General features: G+C 38.4%; 1 long non-coding RNA gene across 1 annotated transcript; it reads left to right on the top strand.

Moving 5' to 3' along the window:
* The first annotated feature begins 12,210 nt into the window (after positions 1–12,210).
* LOC128290098 (uncharacterized) lies at positions 12,211–12,942 on the top strand. The gene is made up of 2 exons (XR_008279741.1): positions 12,211–12,300; positions 12,652–12,942. It is a non-coding gene; the product is annotated as an uncharacterized LOC128290098 (long non-coding RNA).
* The last annotated feature ends 9,336 nt before the right edge of the window (positions 12,943–22,278 follow it).

Raw genomic sequence — 22,278 nt, 5'->3', positions numbered from 1 at the left:
TCAAAATCTCATGTAAATATCAAGTAGGCATAGATGAGCTCATCATCACATCAACTATTATTTCATTTATCCTTTCCATAGTTCAAAGATACTTTCCGTTGAAATATTGACATTATGATGGGTATTCAGGAAGTATACTCAAAGTACACATATCAATTATCTGTAGGTACCTATAAGGGCACAAAAATTAGGAAGCACACTCTCAAGCTACATTCTAAGTTACAGGATTGCCAATCTAGGCTAAATACCTTTTTTGTAACATATGTTCCATAGAGCTTACTCTGGATTACCCATTCGGGTTAAATCCAATTCATAGTATACGCTCGAGAGGGCTTATCTTAGGATTACCCGTCCAGGCTAAATCTTGTTTATAACACATGTACCATCGTATACATTTCAAGAAAACACCATAACCCATCAAATCTCAATATTTAACCAGAACTTAACAATTTATCGACCTTTAGAAACTTGTAATTAATTCATTGTAAACATCATCTCATACATATGACCATAAACATGCAAAAATTAATTGAAACACATTTACATACATGTTTAAGTTGCACGAACTTATCTTGACGATGGTTCAAGTTTGAAATTCAACTAATCCGAAACATTTTGTTTCCCTCGATCTACTTCCGTGGTTGGTCTTTTTAGGTCTATATGAATAAGTTTAATTATTAATTTATCACATTTCACATACATTTGCATTTTACTACATCCTAGGCAAAATTACCATTTTGCCCCTACACTTTTTTAAAATTTTGATTTTGTCCCTAGGCTTGGAAAATAATATTCATGCAATCTAGTCCTCTTTCCAAACCTAGCTGAAATTTAATAACAATTTTTACAGCACATACATTTCTCAAATTGCAGCATTTTCCATTGGTTTTACCCATTTTTCATTTCAGTCTCTAAAGAAAGTTTTCATTAAAAATTGCTTTGTAAAAGTTGTTTATCTATGAACAACCTTTCATTTTCTACCATAAATTTCTAATTTTTAGTATATTCATCCATGACCCAAATTCTAAACCTTGATAACTTTTCAAATTAATCCCCTAAATAGAGAGATTAGACTATCCCGGCTTCAAAAATATAAAAATCATTAAAAATGGGACTTGATTTCATACATTATTGAGCTTGAAAAGTTTAAATCCTCTCTCCTCAGGTTTCCATAGAAATTTTGGGGAAGAATATGAATAAAAAGATGATAATTTATTTTTATTTTTCTATCATCTTTTAATTAGTTGATTTCCAATTTAATCCTTAATCATTTCTAATTTTTCCATGGATGAGTAATTAAAATCTATACTAACTCTCCTTGAATAGTCTAATTACCATAGAAGGACCTCTAGTTTTAAATTCTATAGTTATTGATACCTCTAGCTACTAGAAGGCAACTTTTGCATTTCATGCAATTTAGTCCTTCTCGTAATTAAACACTTAATCGGTAGAATTTTCATACCAAAATTTTCATAAGACTTTCCTATGATAATGTAAACCATAAAATAAAATATAAATAATTTTTATTTTTTTCTCGGATTCATGGTCCTGAAACCACTATTACAACTCTCCCCCCTTAGAAATTTTTGTCCTCGAAAATTCTTACCAAAAAAGAGATTAGGGTATTGCTTCCTCATGGTATCTTCAGACTCCCAAGTAGCTTCCTTTATTCCATGTCATTGTCAGCGAACCTTTACCAATGCTACCCTTTTATTTATTAGCTATTTCATCTCATGTGCTAGTATCTTGATCGGTTCTTCACGATAGGTCATATCAGGTCAAATTTCAACCTCTGTCGAAGGAATAATGTGGGAAGGATTCAATCAATAACATCGTAACATGGATACATGGAAAACGTTGTGAATTTTATCAAGCTTAAATGGTAATGCTAACCGATATGCATCTGGCCCGACTCTCTCAATAATCTCATACGGCCCTATGAACCGTGGGCTCAATTTTCCTTTACGATCAAATTGAAGAACTTTCTTCCAATGTGATACCTTCAAAAACACTTTATCACCAACTTGAAATCCTATCTATTTTCATTTCAAATCGGTGTAGGACTTTTGATGGTCTGAGGCTGTTTTCAAACTATCTCAAATTATCTTCACCTTTTCTTCTGTTTCACGAATCAAGTCAACTCCATGTATCTTTTTCTCACTTAACTCAGTCCAATATAAGGGAGTTCTACATTTCCGACCGTATAGGGCCTCATACGGTGCCATTTTGATACTGGAATGATAACTATTATTGTAAGCAAATTCAATCAAAGACAAGTATTTTTCCCAGTTACCTCCAAATTCAAGTATACAAAACTGAAGCATATCTTCTAAAATCTGTATCACACGTTCGGACTGTGTAACATCTCGAATTAAGGCCTAGTAGGAACAGTGTTTTTGAGACCACAAATTCAAAATAGAAATAATTGTGTTATGATTGTTTAATGATCTATGACATGTTTGTATGCTTGTGTAAACATTTTGTGAAGAAATCTTATGGATAAAGTGTCCAATTTGACATTAGGGACTAAATTGTAAAAGATGCAAAATGTGAGTTCTAGAAAATTTTAGCATGAAATTGAATTTGATCATTAATTAGAAATCCTTAAATGGTAATTTGACCAAGTTATAAAATTTTGGACAAAAATGGGCTTGGATAGGTGAAATTTCAAAGAAAGGCATTAAGGGTATTTTGGTAATTTGATAATTAAGTGGACTAAAAGACAAAATAAAAGCCAAAACTTGTCCATATTTTCTTCCCCATGGCCGTGTAAACCAAGAAGAAACCATGGCTAGGGTTTTCAAGCTTTCAAGCTCAATAGTAAGTGCATTCAAGCCTAGTTTTTTATGTTCTTTGCATTTTTGAAGTCCTTGTAACATGATCTACCCATTTCTAGCCATCTTTTGAAGTAGGGTTCATGCTTAAAATTTGAAACATGTGTGACATGCATGTGCTTTGATGTTTAATGGAGGAATATGAAAGATTGATGTGTGTTTAACATCTTTTACTGTAACGCCCCAATTTTCGGGAATTCTGTGAATGTTGGCAAAATTTCATGCTTTAATTTTGTCATTTGTGAGTGAAATTATGAAATAGGACCTATGTGAAAATGTTTGAAAATGCTATAGGCTAAATTGAAGTGACCAAATAAATAGGAGCGCAAAATAGGAGGATTTGTATGACAAACCTCCCATTTTACATGAAGTGGCCAGCCATCATGTTGTTGTAGACAAAATGTACACTTGATATCCATAATTTATGGTACAAATTGATAATAGGTTAGGTAAATGTTCCATGATAATGGGTTAGGTAAATGTTTCATGATAAGAATTTCATGTCTTTTGTATTAAAGAATTAAATAGATGAAATATGAAGTTTTATTAAAAGAAAAAGGGGTGAAAAGAAAAGTTTTGTCCATCTTTGTTCATCATAGCTGAAAGTTAGAGAAGAGAAAGGAGAGGAGAAAGCTCTTGAGTATTCGGTCATTAGGAGGAGGAAAATTGAAGGTAAGTTCTTGGTACCTTGCTTCTTATTTTGAGGTTCATGGGTTCATCTTGATTCTACCTTAACTCTTGAAGCATATTTTGGTTTTTAGTTGTGTTGTGAGCATTTAGTCATGAATTAAAATGAAGGAAATGGTTGTTGTTTCATGTTCTTTTGATGAAAAATGGAAGATAGGTGAAGTTGAGCCAAACAAATGAGCATGCATGTGCCTTAGAAGTTAAAGGGAAAAATCAGCTAACATGTTGTGCTTTAAAATGATGAAATGGAGATTATGCTTAAGTAAAATCATAGATATGTGATGATTGATTAGTGATATACATGTTTAAATAACATGCATGCAAGGTATGTGTGAAAGAGTGATTTGGTAATAAATCTGCTTGGGACAGCAGCAGTAACGTGACTTTGGAAAATCACCATAAATTGTGGGAGAAGAATTAGAAGCTGAATAAATTATGTAATTAAAGCTTAATGAGTCTAGTTTCAAATGAAATAAATGAGAATATATTTTGAATTCTGTACAATGAGAAATTTGATTTGAAATGAAGAGTGGTCAGATTAGTCAAATAGTGAAACATGGGAAACTTTAAGAAAAATCTGGTATTCATTGGCCATACCAAAAATTTTGAAAATTTTGTGGATAGAAGATATATGAGTCTATTTTCATGGAAAATTAACAGCACTTGATTTGGAGTTTCGTAGCTCCAATTATAAATAATTTAGTGATTGTTGCTCAGGAAGACAGCTTGTAGTGAAATTATGATTATGTGGTAAACATTGACAAAAATTTGTTAATGAGTTGCTTATTGATTTCTTATAAGCTTACTATGATCTGTAGGTGTGGTTGGCCGAATATTGTAAGGGGTTAATACGTAGTTTGTATTTGAATAGTTAGATTAACGTGTTAGTAATCCAATTGTAGGCAGTTCGTGTGTGGATCTAACCAGCATATCGTCGCAAACATGTGTGTAACTAAGACCCTCTTTCTTAGTCTGGATCGGCAAAAGCCGAAATGCCGAAAACCGGTATTTTGTAGATTTGCGAGTGTGCGAATGCTCGTGAGGTAAATCGATTAATGTTTTTGTAAGCTGCAATGTTTGGACGCAAAGTGCATGATTTACGTGCCCTCGATATTTTTGGGCTTAATGGGCCAAAATTAGAATGATGGGCCAACGGCCCAATTCGGTAAGAACCCTCGATGCGTGATTACGTTAGTACGTGAAAAGTAGGAATATGCATGAAAAACCCTAAAATAGATAAATTACTGAAATACCTTTAAAAGTAGAAAATTTACAATTTTACCCCTAGTAGATAAATTAAAAATACCCCTAGGGTTAAATTGACCTAAATGCATGTTTGATTGTTGTTATTTATTGCATGCCATGTTTTTATTATCGATGCATGGGATTGGGATATTGACGGAGGAAGTACTAAAAGTGGCTTGTCCACTTCTTGGAGGCTTTGCCTCAATTCTTTGATAACCCAGCAACAAAGGTTTGCAAGCTGTGGAGTGTTAAATGGGTGGGTTGAGCTATTCCCACATGGAGTGTATGGCTGGTACGGGTGGAGTGTAGTGGTTGGTGGGTTGAGTAGTCTCCCCAAATGGGCTTGCATATGTTTATTGATGTTGCATGTATTTTGAAATGGGCCTATGGGCCATCTTTATTATCTGAATAAGGGGCTAAGGCCCGGTTTATTATAATCTGAAAAGGGCTCGGCCCAAGACCATGATTACTTGAATGGGCTTAGGCCCAATAGGCTTGAGCTGACTTGGACTTTGAATGGGTTTTCCTTACACACTGAGTTTCCTCAAACTCACCCCTTTTATTTTCATACACGCAGGTAATCCCCAACCATAGTGGGCTTGGAGCTGTGAGGGAATTCGGTGTGACAGCCCTAAAGTGACCCTAGTCGAAAAGCGATTTCGGGACCGCTAAACCGAGTCACCAAATTATTTGAATATGATAATTATTGTCTAAAATATGTGAATATGAATGTGTGAAAGTTTTAAGCTTCGATTTAGTTAATTGCATGTGAATTTAGTCAATAGAACTTATGTGTGACACTTTTGAAATGTGATAGGTTAATCTATAAGGATCTATTAGTGCATGTAATCAAAGGGGTGGACTTGCATGTCAATTTCCCCATTTAATTAGTAGTGGCCGCCATGACAATAAGGGTGGACAAAATGTGATGGGTAAAACATGTCATAAACATGTTGTGTTAATGCTTTATGTTAGAAATGATAAAATAAGGAGCATGGTAATAAAATAATGAAAAGGAAAATGATGAAGAAAAAAAAAGAGAAAAAGTTCTCATGTTGTTGAACTTGGCCGAATAGAAGAAAGAAAAAGAAGGGAAAGAGCTTGGAGAAAATCGGCTATGGTGGTTCACTAGACTAAGGTATGTTGATGTTGTTCCATGAGATTCATGCATAGTTTTAGTTGTTAGCTTGAGTTCTACCTAGCCCATGGTTTAAATCTTTGCTATGAGATAGAGATGATATTCGGCCATGGGTGTTGTCTTCTTGGTTGGTGTTTGATGTTGTGGTGATGAGGCATGAAGATGAGCTAAGTTTCGGCTAAGGTGGACTTGTGTTGATGTCATTTGCATGCTAAGTGTGAAGCTTTGTAGTGATACATGTAATGGTGATTGATGACTCTTGGATTTTCTTTTTAGCATTTTGAGTTAGATATTAAGTTCTTTGTTTAACCCATGACCAAAATTGAAATGGTATGGTGTCTTGATGCATTCGGCCATGGTAGGAAGTAGATGAGAATTGGTAGTAAGGTGAAGTGCAAATGTTAGTATTTGATTACTAGTGTATATATGTGTATTAGCCGAGTTTTGAACTTGAAACAAAATGGTATGTAGTCAATACAAGTAACCATATTTGTAGGAAGTATTAAGCATATAATCGGCCTCAACATGGACATGCATATTCGGCCACATGAGGTAGATGTGTTGCATGTATTCGGTTAGAGGCAAGCATATTGATGCTTTTATCTTGGCTTAGATAATCGGCTAAAAGAGAGTGTGGGCTAAAATGTTGAGTTGATTCATGATTTCGTATATATGTGGCTCTAATGTCTAATGTATATATGGGTTAAGTACCTTGAGTTTCTCTTTTTGATGTTCAAATGATTAAATCAATTTATTTGTTAAATTAAGCTCAAGAGCAAAGGGGAACTAAATCCGATAAAGGGAAGGAAAAAGTGATCGAATAGTCGTCGAAATCGTTCGACAACATCCGAGGTAAGTTTTGAGTAATGAAACTTAGTTTACGATTTGATTAAGTCATGACGTATAATCATAACAAATATACGGTGATATAATGACTCTACTTGAATTATATGTTGAGTTAATTAGTCTATACGTATGATGGGTAGCCGTATGTGCATAGAGATCATGTCATAAAGCAAACCAAATCATCTTTGTTTGTATGTGGCTATTGAGCGAAAATGGGAATGCTTAATAATTGACTTGTGTTTGAATTCTAGTTATGAAAATGAAATAAAGATGTATCATGATTTACTGATATGTGTAACACCCCGAACCCGAGACCATCGCCGGTGTCGGACACGAGGGGTTAACAAGCCAAGTTCACTTGTTTTGCCCATCCATTTGACATTTCCAGTCAGGCTGGAAAACTGCGTCACTGTCGCCTTAAAAATCATATCTCGAGTTTCAAAACTCGGAAACTGGTTTCGTAAATTTTCCCTGAATTTAGACTCATATATCCATCCATGGATTTATTTCTAGAATTTTTGGTCGGGCCAATTGGTACAGTTTATTAGTTAAAGTCACCCATGTTACAGGGATCAACTGCTCTGACCTTCGCGTAGTATAACTTGAATATCTCTCTGTACAGGGCTTTAATGCTGGTGTAATTTGTTTCTAATGAAACTAGACTCAAAATGGAATCTGTACATATAAGGTATGTCTCCTAATTCTTTTTGGATAATTTATAGTAAATTTTTAAAGTTTCGACAGGGAACCCAGAAACCATTCTGGCCCTGTCTCACAATAGCTTTAATATCTCTTAACATGTAACTCCTATGACCATTTCGTTTCTTCCATATGAAAATAGACTCAACAAGGTTCATTTACATAGCTTATTCACTATTTAATTCCATTCCTACGAATTTTGGTGATTTTTCACATTCACGTCACTGCAGCTGGCAGCATCTGTTTTAAGGTAGGTCTTACCTTTTGGTAGTCTCCATGAACCAACTAGTCTTGCCATACATAGGTTCATATATGATCATTTTAACCATGCCAATGGCTGATCATATGACCAACATTCCCATTTCAAGCCATAGCCACATCATGACACCAAATATATACATACAACCCACAATTAGACTAAGTCGATACTTCACTTTTACGAGCCATTTTCGCATGGCCGTACATATATACATCACAACATATTCAACCAACAAGGGTAGTCCTATACATGCCATTTCAAGTTCAACCAAAAATTTATACCAAAATGGAGGCTTGATAGTGTGGATGACTTCGACTTCAACGATCCCAAATCCGATTGCTTGAGCGAAATCTAGAAAACGAGAGCCAAAGCAACGGGTAAGCATTTTATGCTTAGTAAGTCTCAAGGAATATAATCAACTCTAATTACAGCAATACATTCACATAGCCAAATGCATCATTTCATTAATACACATTCTTACTTCACACTTCATCATTATATAATTTCACAAAATATCAATCAATTCAATAACTGAAATTCATTAGTCGATTGAGCGAATGTTGCTCAAACATGTCGACTTTCAATGCACATATAACGTACCTTATCCTTTGGGCTTTTCGAGTGTACTAATTGAATTCATTACAGCAACCAACACTCACCTCCAGCCCAAGATTCTTCGTAATATAACCGGATATAATCACGTGCACAAATGCCTTGGTCTTAGCCGGATAGAATAACTTCATACGAATGCCTTGGTATTAACCGGATATAGCCACTAGCACAATTGCCTTGGTCTTAACCGGATATAATTTCCAGCATAATTGTCTTGGGCTTAGCCGGATATTATTCAATTTCTCATGTACACATACATCAATAATCATTGGACATACATATTTCATTTTCGTTACTAAGGCTCAAACGCACATATATTCACAAGCATATTACGCCTTGGGACTTAGCCCGGGTATCATTCAATTTCTCATACACATAAATCAATAATCATACATATCCATACTTCATCTCACATAATTCAAGTAAGGTCACTTCTTGAGGACTTACCTCGGATGTTGTCGAGCGGCTTTTTCGGCTACTCGATCACCTTTTCCTTCCCTTGTCCAATTGTGGCCCTCTTAGCTCTTGAGCTAATTCAAACAAATTCAATTTATTAAAACCTCATTGTGCTTGCTTATGGCGAATATGACAAGGAGTTTTAAATGGTCATATGGCCACTCTTTAGCTTGAATACACAATGGTCATGCACATTTTATACTACATCAAGCAATTCAATACAATTTATTTGAGCATCAAGGAAAAGCTAAGGCCTTCAATAGGCTACCCAAGGCGAATATTCATGTACATGTTGAGGTCAATTTTGCATAATACCTCACAAAAACAGCATGCATTTTACTAGTTAATGCTTTGCACATTGTGGCCCAAAACTTATAATATAGCATCAAGCGCTTATATGTGTGCTAGGCCGAATTGTGCTTGCAATTTCACAAGCATTCTTCCACATCTTCTTCTTTAAACCAATATATTCATCACTTACTTCATAGCCAAAACATCATGTGCAAACATATATATACAATATGAGCATGGCGAATTTCAAGATGTCCATAGCCATCCAAAATACAAATTTTAACTAACATGCAAGAAGCATGAACCATGTTCATGAATGCATCATGGCCAAATATGAAAATCATGCTCCATTCAACTTCAATCATGGTTAAACACAAAAAGAAAACTCAAAATCTCACTCAAGAGTAGACAATCCATCATTGCATGCATCATCATCAAGCTTCACACTTAGCATGCAATGGCTTTATCACCATAACAACTTTGGCCAAATACCATTTCCATGGCATAACAAGGATTTGAGCCATGGCTAACATGCACATCAAATTAGTAACCAAACCATGCATGAAACTCCCAACACAACCTCATACATACCTTAATCTTGATGTAAACTTAGCCAAATCTCCTCTAGGTCTCTTCCAACCCAAGCATGAAGCAAAAATCCTCCCCTTTTCCCTTAGTATTTTCGCCAAGAAGATGAGAAAGGATGAACAAATTTTCTTTTCTTTCCTTAGGACATTCGCCAAGCCTATGGAGAAGAATGAACACTTTCTTTTTTTTCATACTCTTATTTTATCATTTCTAACATCATCCATTAGTAAAACATGTTGGGAACATGTTTCCCCTTGCCCATAATTTGTCATGGCCGCCATCCACCTTAGGGAATGGGATAATTGACATGCAACTCCATTTATTTCACTTCATGCATTATTAGGCCACTTAAAATACACCTATCACATTTTCAAGTCCTAGCACATGGGTCCTTTCTTATAAATTTGCACCTAATTAATAAAAATCGAGACACGAAATATTTACGCATACCAATTCCACATACAATAAGCACGGAATATAACACTTAATTATTCTTGTGACTTGGTTTCGTGGTCCCGAAACCACTCTCTGACTAGGGTCACATTAGGGGTGTCACAACTCTCCCCCACTTAAGAGATTTTCGTCCCCGAAAAGCTTACCGGTAAATAGGTTCGGATATCGCTCTCTCATAGAGTTCTCGGTCTCCCAAGCAGCTTCTTCTATCCCGTGCTTGAGCCATAACACTTTCACTAGCGGAACCCGCTTGTTTCGCAACTCTTTCACTTCTCGTGATAGGATACGAATCGGTTCTTCCTCATAACTCATATTAGCTTGAATTTCAATTTCTGATGGACTAATCACGTGCGACGGATCGGATCTATAGCGTCGAAGCATCGAAACGTGGAAGACATCGTGAACCTTTTTGAGTTCAGGGGGCAAAATGTGACATCCCTAAATTGACCCTAGTCGGAAAGTGGTTTCGGGACCACTAAACCGAGTCATAATAATAATTAACCATCATAATTGATGCTCATTATATGTATATATGCATGTGTGAAAATTTCATGTTTGGATTTTGTTAATTGTAAGTGAATTTTTATCAAATAGGACTTATGTGAGAAAATTTAGAAATGTGCTAGGCAAATGTAAGGTGGCCTATTAATACATGTGGGAAAGTGTTGTCCTTGCATGTCAAATTAGCCAAAATGAAGCATGATGGCCGGCCATACTATGGGTGGAAACATGTCTCCAACATGTTAGACTAGTGATGCATGTAGGAAACAATAAATTAAGAAAGTTAGCATTAAAGAAATGGAAAAAAAGATAATGATGATAACAAAAAAAAAAAAGAGTGTGGATGCTTTCCCCCCTTGCCGTACATGGGAGAAACAAAAACAAAGAAAGAAAGAAAAAAAAGTGTTCATTCTCTCATTTTCTCCTTGCTTGGCCGAATGTACTAAGAAGAAAGGGGGGGAAGCTTGAGAAAATCAGCCATGGGAGTTTGCTAGACTAAGGTATGTTGATGTTATCCATGAGATTTATGCATGTTTTTAGTTGATAGTTTGAGTTCCACCTAACCCATGGTCTAAACCTTTACCATGAAATGGGGATGATATTCGGCCATGGGTGTTGTCTTCTTGGTATCATTGATGTTTGATGTTTGATGTTGTGGTGGTGAGGCATGAAGATGAGTTAAGGTTCAACTAAGGTGGATTTGTGGATGTTATTTGCATGCTAAAGGTAAAGCTTGTAATGATGCATGGTATGGTGTTGTATGGCATTTGGCCATGGTAGGAAATAAAAGGAAACTATGTTCGTTGTTCATGTCATTTGAATGAGAAGTGCTAGTAAGGTGAAGTACAAATGTTAGTGTTTGATTTACTAGTGTATATATGCATACTAGCCTAGTTGTGAACTTGAATCAAATTGGTGTTAAGTCGATACAAGCGACCTTACTTGTTGAATGTATCAAGTGTGGAAATCGGCCTTAACATGAATGTGTATGTTCGGCCACATGAGCGAATACATATGTTGATGTGTATATTCGCCTTAGGTAGCCTATTGAGGGCCTTAGCTTTTCCTTGATGCTTGAATGAATTGTATTGAATTGCTTGATGTAATATAAAATGTGCATGACCAATGTGTATCCAAGCAAAAGGGTGGCCATATGACCATTTAAACTCCTTGTCATATTCGCCATAAGCTAGCATAATGAGGTTTTAATAAGTTAAATTTGTGTGAACTAGCTCAAGAACTCAAAGGATCAAAGTTGGACAAGGGAAAGACAAAGTAATCGAATAGCCATTGAAAGCGTGCGACAACATCCGAGGTAAGTCATTAAGCATATATTTTGTATTGATTTAAATGATCATAATATATATGCAATTGTGTTTAATGAATTGATGTGTAAATGAAAATGTATGTGTATGGAATGATGCCATTGTTGAATGTATAAAGGCAGCAAAATGCATAAGGATTGGTCACGGCACTAAGTGTGCGGGTATAAATGGAGACGGTGACAAGATTGGCACTAAGTGTGCGGGTATAAAATTGTACAGCACTAAGTGTGCGAGTTTGATTCTATAGCACTAAGTGTGCCAGCTGAAAATATATAGCACTAAGTGTGCGGATTCACTATATGCTCTTGTATTACAATTGGCACTGAGTGTGCGACATTATCGAGTTAATCCCGGACAGCGAATCGGGTAAGTACCTTGAGCTCATGACGAATAGACAATATGTTCATGCTCGGGGTTGAGCTTGGTAAGCTTTAAATCTATGTGATGATTGCAATTGTGTGATTGTGGTGAAAATGAGTTAGTGTGTGAAAATGCCTCAAATATCTTATCGTATAAATATGAAATGTGGATGTATGGCTTGGTATGAGATTGAACCGAAAGGTCAGAGGAATTATGGTATAGTTCCGTTATGGATGAAGTACCTAGCCTTGTTTCATTGTTTCACTTTGTGATGAATTTAGCTAATGGATAATTGTAAAGTGCTTATGACTTCTTGAGTTATAAACTCACTCGGTGTTTTCTTGTCACCCATTTTAGGTCTCGTGGACTCGTATTGTTGCGTGCTCGGAACCGTCGTTGAAGTCATCACACCGGCTGAAATATTTTGGTATTGTCTTCGTTGTTGAAGAACATTTGGCATGTATAGGCTATTATATTTTGTTGAACTGTGGGTTGTAAACTTTAAGCCATGTGAAAATGGCCTATGTGGTCGTCGAGTGGGATGCTAGAACCTATAGCCACGAGTCTTAGAAACTTTAATTTTGATAAGGTGGCCATAATTTGTGTCATGTTTGATGGATGATTAAGGCCAAGGAAAGATTCATGAAATTGGCATAGTCTACTGCAGTAACTGTTGCAGACAGCAGCAGTGAGGTGAGATTGAAAAATCACTAAAAATAGTACAAGTAGAATTAAATAGTGAATAAATTATGCAATTGAACCCTGATGAATCTAGTTTAATATGGATGGAACGAAACGACCATATGAGCAGTATATTGAGAGATATTAAAGTTCTCGTGAGACAGGACCAGAACGGTTTCTGGGTCCCCTGTCGTGACTTTGAAAATTTACTATAAATTATCCAGAAAGAATTAGAAGTCATGCCTTATATTTACAGATTCCATTTTGAGTCTAGTTTCATTAGAAACAAACGGCACCAGTATTAAAGCCCTGTACAGAGAGATATTCAAGTTTTAACGCACAAAGGTCAGTGTAGTCGACTCCTGTAACATTGGTGACTTTAACTAATAAACTGTACCAATTGGCCCAACCAAAAATTCTAGAAATAAATCCATGGATAGATAATTGAGTTTAAATTCAGGAAAAATTTACGGAATCAGTTTCCGAGTTTTGAAACTCGAGATATGATTTTTATGGCGACAGTGACGCAGTTTCCCAGCCTGTCTGGAAATGCCAAATTGGTTGGTACCTTGAGAAGATTTGGCCCATTAACCCCTCGTGTCCGACACTGGCGACGGTCACGGGTTCGGGGTGTTACATTTTATTGGTATCAGAGCCATGGTTTAGTCGGTTCTAGGACTACCATAGCACGTGTGAGTCTAGCTATACATGCCAAATTGTTAGTGCTTAATAATGTGATGACTTCTGACGGTTGAAATTTTTTGTTTTGATTAGCAATGGAACCCGGGTAGAGAGACCCTTGGCGGATGACGTTGAAAGTGTAGCGGCTGCTCTGCGCAAGGGACACCGCCCGTTGAGCCTCGATCATCCGCGAATAATCAAAATGAAGGGCGAAACAAGCCTTCTTCACCATGATGAATGAGTGGGTCGCGCAATATGCCCGAACCAACCCGGCTGTCCAACCATTCCCGAATTTAAATACTCCACCCCAAGAGCCATAATGCCTCCGATTCTTGATCTGTGAGGTGAGTAAACCACCGTGGACTTGATTAGGAAGCGTGGGGCGAGGAGTTCAAGGCCATAGTTACGATGATCTTTGAAAAGGCGAGTTACGCTCGATAACACCATTAGAGTGTTAGATGAACTGTCATGCACACCCGATGAATGTCTTAAGTGTGCTATATCCTTGTTATGAGACTCACTTACTATTGGTGGAGGACTTTAATTTTCATAGTCCCAAATGAACGAGTTACTTGGGATTTCTTTCAATCCAATTTCGAAAGAAATACATTAGTCAACGGTTCATCGATCGAAGCGTAAGGAATTCTTGGAACTCAAGCAAGGCGGATGACCGTATCTGAATCTGAACATGATTTCGTAAGACTTAGTCGGTATGCTCGGAGTGTGTGGCTGATGAGGTTGCGATGTGCAAAAGATTTGAAGAAGGATTGAATGAAGAGTTAAAGTTACTAGTGGGAATTTTGGAGATAAAGGAGTTCGTGACACTAGTCGAGCGAGCACGCAAAGCGGAAGAACTTGGGAAGGAGAAGAAGAAGCTGAATTTGAAGCAAGAGATTACCGTAAAGATCGACGAGTAAAGCTCCGTTCTCGGCTGTAAAGAGGTTCGGGAGGACACCCGATGAAGTCGAGGACGATGCGGGAATTTCCATTAGAGCCCGACCATTGACGGACTCCCGAGCTACTTCAGTAGCTAGTGTGGGCAATAATCATCAAGAGAGACTGAATGCCCCCAATGTGGAAGACGACACCTAGGTGAATGTTGGGGTAAGTCATTAATAGGGCTGTTATGGATGCGGTTCAAGGACCACTTCATTAGAGATTGCACGGAGCTAGATGAGAGGAATAAGGCGCAAGGTGCAAGACCTAGTGGAGCGACGGTGGAGGTAGGCCCCAGAGAATCTCTGGAGGTAGGGGTGGTAATCGAGAGAGAGCCTCTAATCTGGCCGTCCGATCCGAGACCCGTGCTCTGCTAGAGCATATGCCATCCGCGCGCGAGGAGGCATCCTCCCCGACGTTATCACTGGTACTTTTACTCTCTTTGATACTATTGTGATTGCATTGATTGACCCCGCTCTACTCACTCATATGTATGTGAAACCTTAGCATCCATAAGACTCTACTGTTGAGTCTCTTGAGTTCGTAATTCAGTGTCAAACCCTTTGGGTCAATACGTGCTCGTTGATAAAGTGTGCAAGAGATGCCCCTAATAATTCGAGAATCTGTTTTCCGGCCGATCGATGCTTCTACCATTTCATGAATTCGATGTTATTCTTGGTATGGATTGGTGACCGTACATGATGCGGTGGTGGATCGCAAAGGAAAACCATTGATTTGAGGAGTGCAAATAATGAGGTAGTCCGAGTCGAGTCTCTTGATTTAAAAGGAGCGCCAATGATAATATCTTCTATGACCGCTTGGAGGTATGTGAAAAAGAGGTGTGAAACATACCTTGCGTATGTGTTTGGAAGTAAAGAGACGGAAAGGAAACTCGAATCGGTACCAGTGGTTTGTGAGTATTCGGATGTTTTTCTGAGGAGTTACTGGATTGCCACCGGTTCGAGAAGTGGAATTGACATCGAAGTTGTACCGGGTACTACGCCGATTTCAATAGCCCGTATCGTATGGCATTAACGGAATTAAAGGAATTGAAGGTTCAATTGCAAGAATTGACGGATAGAGGTTTCGCTTGACCGAGTTTTTCTCCATGGGCGCTTTTGTATTGTTTGTGAAGAAGAAGGACGGAACCATGAGGTTGTGCATCGACTATCGTCAACTCAATAAAGTGACGATAAAGAATAAATATCCATTGCCACGAATTGACGATTTGTTTGATCAATTAAAGGGAGCCTCGGTGTTTTCAAAGATAGATTTGAGGTCGGGTACTATCGGTTGAGGGTCCGAGAATCGGACATACCAAAACCGCTTTTAGAGCGAGTGCGGTCACTACGAATTCTTGGTGATGCCGTTTGGGCTCACTAATGCCCTGCAATGTTTATGGATTTAATGAATAGAATTTTCAGGCCATACTTGGATCGGTTCGTAGTTGTATTTATCGATGACATTTTGGTCTATTCGAGAGATGGCCCGAACATCTTGAACACACGAGGCTAGTGTTGCAAATCTTACGAGATAAGCGATTATACGCAAAGTTCATAAATGTGAATTTTGGTTGAAAGAGGTTAGCTTTTTGGGGCACGTGGTGTCGCATCGGTGTCGGGTGGACCCGAACAAAATTCAGCCATAGTCGATTGGAAACCACCAAGGAATGTTACCGAAGTTAGGAGCTTTTGGGGCTTGCGGTTATTACCGACGATTTGTAAAAGGTTTCTCGACGATAGCCACGCCAATGACGGCTTCTCCAAAAGGATGTTAAGTTCGAATGGACGGAGAAATGTCGAAAAGTTTCGATCAACTGAAAGCTTATTTGGTGAAGCCCCAATTCTAGTGCAACCCGAATCGGGCAAAGAGTTTGTCATTTATAGTGACGCATCCCTACGTGGGTTGGGTTGCGTATTGATGCAAGAAGGGCGAGTTGTGGCCTATCGTCGAGACAATTAAAGCCACATGAGAAAAATTATCCGACCCATGATCTCGAATTGGTCGCCATCGATTCGCCTTAAAGATATGGCGACATTACTTATTTGGTGAGAAGTGCCATGTGTATTCGGATCACAAAAGTCTCAAATATTTGATGACCCAAAGAGACTTAAATCTGCGACAAAGGCGATGGCTCGAGTTGTTAAAAGATTATGAGCTCGTCATTGATTATCACCCGGGAGGGCTAATGTGGTTCGGATGCCTTAAGCGAAATCACTATTTGCTTTATGACGATGAATGTACACTTGTCTATCCTACCCGACAATGTGTTAGTAGTTGAATTGAAAGCCAAACCATTATTGATCGTCAAATTCGTGAAGCTCGAGAAAGTCGACGATGAGTTGGTTGCAAAAGCGGGATGAGTGTGTTCGAACAAGGACTCGGAATTTCAAATCGATGATGACGATTGTTTGAGGTTCGAAGTCGTCTGTGTTCCAAAGAATTGGAACTTATTCCAATAATTTTGAGCGAAGCCCATTGTAGCGAATGGCAATCCACCCGGAGTACGAAGATGTACAACGATTTGAAACGTCGGTTTTGGTGGCATGGTATGAAACGAGACATCTCGATTTTGTTTGAGATGTTTAATATGTCAACAAGTGAAAGCGAACATCAAGTGCCTTGAGATTACTTGACCGATCACGATACCCGAGTGGAAATGGGATCGAGTCACAATGGACTTTGTATCCGGACCGCCATTGTCGGTGAGTAAGAAGGATGCGATTTGGGTCGTTGTCGATAGACCGACTAAGTCGGCTCACTTTATCCCCGTGCGTCTGGATTTTTCAATGGACAAACTAGCCGAATTGTACGTTTCTCAGTTGTGAGATTACACGGGTGCCTATTTCCATCGTGTCGGATAGAGATCCGAGATTTACCTCGCGATTTTGGAAGAAGTTGCAAGAAGCTTTGGGTACCAAGTTGCATTTCAGACCGCCTTCCACCCCAAACCGATGGTCAATCCGAGCGGATAATTCAAATACTCGAGGATATGTTGAGATGTTGTATCCTTGAGTTTAGTGGTTCATGGGAGCAGTATACGCCTTTGATTGAATTAAGCACAACAATAGCTTTCAATCAAGTATTAAGATGGCGCCTTCGAGGCTTTATACGATCGTAAATGCCGTACCCCATTATTCTGGTGAACTTAGTGAAGGTAAATTCTTGAGGTTGATTTGGTTAAGGATGCCGAGCAAAAGTTCGAGTAATTCGTGAAAGTTTGAAAGTCGCTTGGATCGCCAAAAGTCGTATCACGGATTTGAAAAGAAAAGATGTTGAATATCGGGTTGGAGACAAGGTCTTTCTCAAAGTTTCACCTTGGAAGAAGGTGCTTAGATTTGGTCGTAAGGGCAAATTGAGTCCGAGGTTCATCGGGCCATATGAAGTATCCGAACGAGTTGGGCGATCGCATATCGATTAATTTTGCCCCCGAGCTCGAAAGGATTCTAGCGTTTTCATGTCTCGATGCTTGACGATATAGGTCGATCCATCGCACGTAATTGCTCCATCCGAGATTGAGATTCACCTAATTTGAGCTATGAAGAGGAACCGGTTCGCATTATGAGGCGTGAAGTAAAGAGTTGCGCAATAGGAAAATCCCGTTAGTGAAGGTGTTGTGGCATAAACACGGAATGGAAGAAGCCACTTGGGAACTTGAGGACTCTATGAAAGAGCGATACCGAGCCTATTTACTGGTAAGATTTTCGGGGCGAAAATTTCCTAAGTGGGGAGAGTTGTGACATCCCTAAATTGACCCTAGTCGGAAAGTGGTTTCGGGACCACTAAACCGAGTCATAATAATAATTAACCATCATAATTGATGCTCATTATATGTATATATGCATGTGTGAAAATTTCATGTTTGGATTTTGTTAATTGTAAGTGAATTTTTATCAAATAGGACTTATGTGAGAAAATTTAGAAATGTGCTAGGCAAATGTAAGGTGGCCTATTAATACATGTGGGAAAGTGTTGTCCTTGCATGTCAAATTAGCCAAAATGAAGCATGATGGCCGGCCATACTATGGGTGGAAACATGTCTCCAACATGTTAGACTAGTGATGCATGTAGGAAACAATAAATTAAGAAAGTTAGCATTAAAGAAATGGAAAAAAGATAATGATGATAACAAAAAAAAAAAAGTGTGGATGCTTTCCCCCCTTGCCGTACATGGGAGAAACAAAACAAAGAAAGAAAGAAAAAAAAGTGTTCATTCTCTCATTTTCTCCTTGCTTGGCGAATGTACTAAGAAGAAAGGGGAAGCTTGAGAAAATCAGCCATGGGAGTTTGCTAGACTAAGGTATGTTGATGTTATCCATGAGATTTATGCATGTTTTTAGTTGATAGTTTGAGTTCCACCTAACCCATGGTCTAAACCTTTACCATGAAATGGGGATGATATTCGACCATGGGTGTTGTCTTCTTGGTATCATTGATGTTTGATGTTTGATGTTGTGGTGGTGAGGCATGAAGATGAGTTAAGGTTCAACTAAGGTGGATTTGTGGATGTTATTTGCATGCTAAAGGTAAAGCTTGTAATGATGCATGGTATGGTGTTGTATGGCATTTGGCCATGGTAGGAAATAAAAGGAAACTATGTTCGTTGTTCATGTCATTTGAATGAGAAGTGCTAGTAAGGTGAAGTACAAATGTTAGTGTTTGATTTACTAGTGTATATATGCATACTAGCCTAGTTGTGAACTTGAATCAAATTGGTGTTAAGTCGATACAAGCGACCTTACTTGTTGAATGTATCAAGTGTGGAAATCGGCCTTAACATGAATGTGTATGTTCGGCCACATGAGCGAATACATATGTTGATGTGTATATTCGGCCTTAGGTAGCCTATTGAGGGCCTTAGCTTTTCCTTGATGCTTGAATGAATTGTATTGAATTGCTTGATGTAATATAAAATGTGCATGACCAATGTGTATCCAAGCAAAAGGGTGGCCATATGACCATTTAAACTCCTTGTCATATTCGCCATAAGCTAGCATAATGAGGTTTTAATAAGTTAAATTTGTGTGAACTAGCTCAAGAACTCAAAGGATCAAAGTTGGACAAGGGGAAAGACAAAGTAATCGAATAGCCATTGAAAACGTGCGACAACATCCGAGGTAAGTCATTAAGCATATATTTTGTATTGATTTAAATGATCATAATATATATGCAATTGTGTTTAATGAATTGATGTGTAAATGAAAATGTATGTGTATGGAATGATGCCATTGTTGAATGTATAAAGGCAGCAAAATGCATAAGGTATTGGTCACGGCACTAAGTGTGCGGGTATAAATGCAGACGGTGACAAGATTGGCACTAAGTGTGCGGGTATAAAATTGTACAGCACTAAGTGTGCGAGTTTGATTCTATAGCACTAAGTGTGCGAGCTGAAAATATATAGCACTAAGTGTGCGGATTCACTATATGCTCTTGTATTACAATTGGCACTGAGTGTGCGACATTATCGAGTTAATCGCAGACAGCGAATCGGGTAAGTACCTTGAGCTCATGACGAATAGACAATATGTTCATGCTCGGGGTTGAGCTTGGTAAGCTTTAAATCTATGTGATGATTGCAATTGTGTGATTGTGGTGAAAATGAGTTAGTGTGTGAAAATGCCTCAAATATCTTATCGTATAAATATGAAATGTGGATGTATGGCTTGGTATGAGATTGAACCGAAAGGTCCGAGGAATTATGGTATAGTTCGATATGGATGAAGTACCTAGCCTTGTTTCATTGTTTCACTTTGTGATGAATTTAGCTAATGGATAATTGTAAAGTGCTTATGACTTACTGAGTTATAAACTCACTCGGTGTTTTCTTGTCACCCATTTTAGGTCTCGTGGACTCGTGTTGTTGCGTGCTCGGAACCGTCGTTGAAGTCATCACACCGGCTGAAATATTTTGGTATTGTCTTCGTTGTTGAAGAACATTTGGCATGTATAGGCTATTATATTTTGTTGAGCTGTGGGTTGTAAACTTTAAGCCATGTGAAAATGGCCTATGTGGTCGTCGAGTGGGATGCTAGAACCTATAGCCACGAGTCTTAGAAACTTTAATTTTGATAAGGTGGCCATAATTTGTGTCATGTTTGATGGATGATTAAGGCCAAGGAAAGATTCATGAAATTGGCATAGTCTACTGCAGTAACTGTTGCAGACAGCAGCAGTGAGGTGAGATTGAAAAATCACTAAAAATAGTACAAGTAGAATTAAATAGTGAATAAATTATGCAATTGAACCCTGATGAATCTAGTTTAATATGGATGGAACGAAACGACCATATGAGCAGTATATTGAGAGATATTAAAGTTCTCGTGAGACAGGGCCAGAACGGTTTCTGGGTCCCCTGTCGTGACTTTGAAAATTTACTATAAATTATCCAGAAAGAATTAGAAGTCATACCTTATATGTGCAGATTCCATTTTGAGTGTAGTTTCATTAGAAACAAACGGTACCAGTATTAAAGCCCTGTACAGAGATATATTCAAGTTTTAACGCGCGAAGGTCAGTGTAGTCGACTCCTGTAACATTGGTGACTTTAACTAATAAACTGTACCAATTGGCCCAACCAAAAATTCTAGAAATAAATCCATGGATAGATATATGAGTCTAAATTTAGGAAAAATTTACGGAATCAGTTTCCGAGTTTTTAAACTCGAGATATGATTTTTATGGCGACAGTGACGCAGTTTCCCAGCCTGTCTGGAAATGCCAAATTGGTTGGTACCTTGAGAAGATTTGGCCCATTAACCCCTCGTGTCCGACACCGGCGACGGTCACGGGTTCGGGGTGTTACACAAAATCAAACGATATGCCACTGGACCGACTCGCTCTGATATCTCCTATGGCCCAATGAACCTCGGGCTCAACTTGCCCTTACGGCCGAACCTGAGTATCTTTTTCCAAGGCGATACCTTGAGAAACACTTTATCACCCACCTGATACTCGATATCCTTACGCTTCATATCCGCGTACGACTTCTGACGATCGAAGGCTATCTTCAGACTTTCACGGATTACTTTCACTTTCTGTCTAGCATCCCTAATCAAATCCACCCCGAAAATCTTGCTTTCACCGAGCTCAGTCCAAAACAATGGTGTACGGCATTTACGACCGTATAAGGCCTCGTAGGGTGCCATCTTAATACTTGATTGAAAGCTATTGTTGTAAGCGAATTCAATCAACGGCAAATACCGTTCCCATGAACCACTAAACTCGAGGACGCAACATCTTAACATATCCTCAAGTATCTGAATTATCCGCTCGGATTGACCATCGGTTTGGGGGTGAAAGGCGGTGCTGAAATGCAACTTGGTACCCAAAGCTTCTTGCAACTTTTTCCAAAGTCGCGAGGTAAATCTCGGATCTCTATCCGACACGATGGAAATAGGCACCCCGTGTAATCTCACAATCTGAGAAACGTACAATTCCGCTAATTTGTCCATTGAAAAATCCGTGCGTACGGGGACAAAGTGGGCCGACTTAGTCAATCGATCTACCACGACCCAAACCGCATCCTTCTTACTTGCTGACAATGGCAGTCCGGATACAAAGTCCATTGTGACTCGATCCCATTTCCACTCGGGTATCGTGATTGGCTGAAGTAATCCTGAAGGCACCTGATGTTCCGCTTTCACTTGTTGACATATTAAACATCTCGAAACAAAGTCGGAGATG

Source organism: Gossypium arboreum, chromosome 3, assembly GCF_025698485.1.
Source record: "Gossypium arboreum isolate Shixiya-1 chromosome 3, ASM2569848v2, whole genome shotgun sequence".
Lineage (NCBI taxonomy): Eukaryota > Viridiplantae > Streptophyta > Magnoliopsida > Malvales > Malvaceae > Gossypium > Gossypium arboreum.
The sequence above is the reverse complement of the archived record's forward strand: the minus strand, read 5'-3'. Positions and strand labels throughout refer to the sequence as shown.